General features: G+C 39.0%; 1 protein-coding gene across 1 annotated transcript in view; it reads right to left on the bottom strand.

Annotated features, from left to right (window-relative positions):
- The window catches only part of LOC104514576 (serine/threonine-protein phosphatase 2A 56 kDa regulatory subunit gamma isoform), a 29713-nt gene extending 26452 nt beyond the window's left edge, over window positions 1-3261 (bottom strand). Inside the window, exon 1 of the mRNA XM_010158306.1 lies at window positions 3246-3261. The gene's annotated coding sequence lies outside the window, so the exon portion shown is untranslated. The remainder of the gene's footprint in view (window positions 1-3245) is intronic.
- Between the last annotated feature and the right edge of the window lie 2561 nt (window positions 3262-5822).

Below are 5822 nucleotides of genomic sequence, written 5' to 3'. Positions count from 1 at the left end.
TTTAAGGTCCCTTCCAACCCAAACTATTCTGTGATTCTATCATTCTATGAATATAAGAGGTGAAAAAATTAAATAATGAGTAAATATCAAACAAAGTTTATTTTAAAAATTTATAGTTAATTACCACCCAGGTGTTGCTGATAACAAAGTTATTTTTATTTCTCTCTTCTGTGATACCTATTTCACAGGCTTCAGATAACCTGAGACCAGACCCCCTCATCTTTAATAACAAATAATTAAAAAAAAAAATTTGTACTCTTCTGGTAACACACTAATCAGTCTGTACTGCTCTTACAGACTGCTGTAACCTTTTGAGACAAAGGCTGCCTTGCCTTATACAGCCTTTGTGCAGTGCTGTTTTTATTGTTTGACAAGGATACCTAGGTTATAAAAAACATTGAAGTTTTTACCTCCCAATTTTTATTTCCTGTGCTTTACACCTTGATCTTCCTTGCACTGGCATGTGAAACGAAATGAGACTGCAAAGTTCTAACTGCATGCACAGAACTGATAAGTAAGCCAGCACTACTTTTGTTGCCATCAGTTTTTGAAGGTTCATTATTTTGGAAAATAATTAAAAGTATACTCACTTTGACATAAACCCACCAATTATAGTTTGAAACTAAAGTAAGTCTAAAGCACTGAGTCCAAATATAGATGGAGAAGTTTAAGATTAGGCTACTGTTAAGAAAGAACTAGACTGTTGTTTATAAACAACATTCACGTGTTGACAAATTAAAATACCACCCACAGCTAACACTTCCACAGTTATAGAAGTTATGCCTTTACATTCTACTGAGCTTTAGCCTCACTGCCACACAATCCTGGACACGCTTTATTTTTCACCCAAGTAATCCCATGAGCAGTTAAGATGACTAACATGTGGGAAATTCCAGATCGTTACACAAAGCAGAAACTTTCAGGATGGGGACCTTAACTTTAAATACTTGGGACTACAGTAACTGGCCAGAGGTAAAGAAAGCAGTACCCTATTTTGGCAGGGTCAAACAATCATGTGCAAGTAAAAGGGCCACATGACTACAACACTAAGCTGAAGACAAGAAGCATGACCACACCACAGAAAGCCTGCGCACAACAACATTGTAACACGTTTTCTATTTCTGCATAACAACCTTGTTATTGTTAGATATGAACTGCTAAACCATTAACTGCATGTTAAAAAACAGACTCGATTGCCCTTGTAAATATTTCTGCAGTTTACTCCCACTTCTTCCCGTTGATGACTTTTCTTTTTTCCTTGGAGTATCATAAAATGCTAAAATCTTCTTAAACACAGGCAGCAATAGCTACCATCAAACAAAACATTCCAAGTGGTCCTACTGAATACAAGCACACGCAACCTAGCACAAGCCTGCACAATCTGATAAACTGAACGTCCGACACTTACCTACAGTCTCCTTGAGAAAACAAGACACAGCTGGTTTAAAACTGCTGGCTTTTTTTTTGTTTGTTTGTTTAATTACGTACATGGAATTGCTGTGAAGATTAATTCCAGAAAAACTACTGCATTACTGTAGGGTAATACCCCTGAAGAACATATAGAATAAAAATGTAGTGTACATGAAAGACACTATAACCAGTTACAGATTTCAGTGTCACCAAGGTAACTGGGATAGCGAACACTTCAAGAATTAGAAAGAAGGTGCTAAATGGCAGCTGTCCCTAAACAGAGCAACAACCTTCTAGCAAATAAACCAGAATTCCTGTCCAGTGTTGTAAACAAATCAAAGGTACTTGAAGCCACACAGATTTTGTATCTAAATATACATGCTTTTGTCTTTTTGGATTAAAAACTATAGCAACACCCAATTTGAAAAAGAAGAGCATTTAGTCAAGTAGCTTGCATACTGAAAGCCAGCCAGATTTATGAGCTGGATGTAAAAGGTCTTGGAGGTACAAAGTGGTTGGAGTGGTTACTTTTTCTCAATTAACTGTAAAATAGAAAAGTGGTTCAACCTGAAGCATAACAACACAATTTCACTTTGGGATACTGGGCTATGAAAGTATACTCCACAAAACCCAAAGCCTACAGGGAGACTAATCATACAAGAAATGGACATACAATTAGAGTGATTTACAGTACACTAACCTGAAAGGAGAGGAAGTATTAAAGCTGTAATTACTACTAATCTTGGAAGTTACAGACTGACAACTGAGGGTCAAGAACCACCCTCATCCTTTATTCTGACGTGGCTTAACTATTCTCAGAATAACAAGTCAACCTTGTTATTCTAGCAGAGAGAGATGCTCTTTATACAGATGGAGAACATCACATCGTTTGTTTGGGGTTTTGCCTGGTTTAAGAAAATTTGAAATAGAAAAAAGAAAAACACCAGGAAGTACTGAAATTCAGTTTTTAAGTGCCTGAACATATGTTAAATGTTGTACGATATATTAGCACTTTTGCACTGTAGGCCTGTAGAGAACTTACAGTTCTCTGGATAACATTTTTTATGTTTCTTCAAACCTAAAAATTCGCTTTCTAGTTTTAGTTTTGTACTGTAACTGTGTCATCACTGGGCACTAATGATTGATCCATCCCCTATCTTTTTCACAGAAGCCTTTTTTTCTGTGACAGTTTACTTAATAAGTTGCTAAATGGAAAGTAAAAGCCAAGGCAGGGTAAGTAGGTGACCCAGAGATGTCACACAAGACAGCTATTTTTCAGTACAGATGGGAACCAAAATAAAGCTAGAAGTTTAAAGTTTTTAGGTTGTGTCCCAACAGGAAAAACAGTTGATAAAATTTCTACCATAAAACACATTTTGTGGTCAGTAAAACTCACTATGTCACAACATTTTGAAAGCAGAAAACAAGAGACATGGTTGATAAAATTACTCAGTTTTGTGTGCACTTCCTTGCTCGTATATAAAGGCTCAGCAGAGTTTTGCTTGGCTGACAACTCCCCATTCCACTAAAAGAAAAATAGCTCTTTTTCTTTAAAACTACCAGATACCCATAGCTACCAATCAGACTATGTACACACACTTCACTAAAAAAGTTCCTTTCATTTTAAATGGACAGCTAGATTTTGTCATATAGAAACACAGTGGTTTAAGTCAAAGAATACCCAGACCACCACACAGAGGAGAAGGTGCATTTGCAAAACCTAGGTCATAGAAAAAACACTAACTAAAAACCACACACCAAAACTGTTTCCTTATGACACTGGTGTAGCGCAGAAGTAGATGATACATTTTATGAAACACATCTGCAAACCTACTGAAGGGCTAGGGGTTTAAATGGTATGGGAAAATAACATTTAACTGTCAACTAGGGTGCTATCCAGAACGTGTCATCAAATAACATGGTCGCTTCTGCTGGCCAAAAGCAAGTATTAGTGTATTTCAAACGATGTCCACTGGAAAAGCAAGCAGCATTAAAGCTTTAGTGAAGCTTTGTAATTTGCACTACGCAGCTGCATTTCAACATGGGGAGTCCAGTATTTTGCAATATTTTCTTACACATTTCAGTCGACAGTACCGTGGTGACATTTTTTCAAATAAACAGCGTTCAGTATCTTGAGTAAGAGAAATGGAAATTGCCAGACATCAAGGCAGAAGGACTGCAAAGCATGGGAAAAAGGACGTAATCTGTCGAAACATGGATTTACCAGAAGCAGCACTTTTTCCAGAACTAGTGTTCAAATCCTTAAAAAGATAAGGACATAAGATAATCAGAGAAAACTAGAAAGATTACAAAAGCTTACCTAACATTTGATAAGATTCCATTAAAAATATTTACCTTATTTTGAAATGGTTAAATTACTATCCTAATCAAAAGCAAGGACCACTTTATTGAGCTACAGAAGTTAATTTTTATTGCATTGCTATTGTTTTACAAGCTCATTACAGTTTTCACTAAATTTACTGAAATCATGATGACAACAATTAACACTACTTAGAGATGACACTCTCCCAGCTAACAGTATTCTAATGCAAGATACTGGAAATAAGTAGGTGGCACAGGGAAGTGCCATTCCAATTCATGCATGGTAAAGTTTAATTAAAGCTATTACTGCTAGCAGCACTTAAAAATAAACTTGAGGAATACAAGAAAGTACTATAATTACATACAATATGCAATACATTTTATACTATAACTAGCAACCCTAGGAGTGGGAGTTTGGCTACCGATAACTCAGAGCAGGCAAGATATTGTTGTATGCATATGCTGAACTGCTGTTTATATTATTTTATTTGGAACATGATTGATCCTGTAGAAGCATTTCTTTTGGCAAAAGAAATGTGACCACAGTGACCAGAGCCATAGGAACGCCCATGGAAAAACAGAGTGCTTGTGTTAGACTCAAGAGCATGATATATAAACTTCCGCTCTTCATCTCACTACTGAATATAAAGGGATGCACATGTAAGCAATGTAGAGTGTCATACAAGAATCCAGGCTTACTCGAACAGAAGAGAGCTGTAAGTTTAAGGTCCTTCTCTAATTATCATGCATTATAAAAGAGACCTTAAAGATCATCTAGTTGCACCCCTCCTGCCATGGGCAGGGACACCTTTTTTTTTTTGGCCTGGCCTTGACCCCTTCCAGGGATGGGGCATCCACAGCTTCTCTGGGCAACCTGTCCCAGTGCTTCACCACCCTCTGTGTCAAGAATTTCTCCCTGACACCCAATCTAAATCCACCCTCTTGCAGTTTAAAGCCATTACCACTTGTCCTATTATACTTGAAACATTCCTACGGAGTAGTTGTTTCATTAAAAAAAAAGAAAAAAAGCTGTTCAACACATTTCCTGTGAGAAACAGGACACTGAAGATTAGATGGACAAATTCCCAAACAACTCCTGATCAATAATTAAAAATATTTACAGGTACTTAGAGCTTCCATAAGGATTACACTATTCAAACCAGCTATTATCACAGTGAAGTTGTTTTGTTCAAGGCCTGTGAGAAGATGAGAATGGTAGGTGGATTCTCAAGGGCAGTTCCCAGTCTCCAGCAGCACCTATACTCCAGAGTGACACTCCCAAAGCCTGACCCTTGCCTGCATCAGCTGCCTTTATGCAGCTCCACACCGGTCCAGGCATTCAGGACAGGGAAATGAGAACCAGCTGTAATATGGGCTGTGTCCACTCTTTTGCTTTCAAGGAACTGAGCTGCTGCCAGAAATACTTTTTGGCTGTCCTTCAGATAACAGGAATTAGTGGAAATAAAAGCTGCTTTTCATTTCATTGCATTTGTAGAAACTGCACTGTTCCTAACTGCTGCTGGTTCACATTCAGTAACACACCTGAAAAAGTCTGACACCTGTGCTGGGTTCAGTCAGGAAGGAGTTAACTCTCTTTACCCTGGCTGCTAGGAAGCTGTTCCTGGATGCAGAGAGCAGCACTGATAAGTTCTCAGCTGGCACTGGGGAACGCCTGCGCCAAATTCAAGGTCTTTCTCTGCTTCTGACACTGCAGCTGCGTTCCCAGCTCTGGCCGTCTCACTACAAGCAGTGCAGGGGACACACAGTTCAGGCACCTGACCCGAACTGCCCCAGGAAGTATTCCATTCCATAGTACATCATGCTCGGGGCAGAGGCGAGAAGGGGGTCTGGGAGCCATTACTCTCTCCCTTACTCTTCTACTCCCATACACTTGCTACCCCTCTCCCTGACACCTGCGTTAGCTGCTTCGCTAACTCCTGTGCTGGCTCATTCGTGAGGGAGTTGGTGGGTTTGTTTAGTTCTCCCAGTTGTGCTATTGCTGATAGGGTTTGCTCGGAATCTGCTGTGACGGCTCTCAGGCTGTGGCGCTCAGACTGTGATCACTCTCGGGCTCTCTGACTCTCACTTCT

Source organism: Eurypyga helias, unplaced genomic scaffold, assembly GCF_000690775.1.
Source record: "Eurypyga helias isolate BGI_N326 unplaced genomic scaffold, ASM69077v1 scaffold8109, whole genome shotgun sequence".
NCBI classification, from domain to species: Eukaryota; Metazoa; Chordata; class Aves; order Eurypygiformes; family Eurypygidae; genus Eurypyga; species Eurypyga helias.
This window is presented reverse-complemented; position numbering and strand designations above follow the sequence as displayed.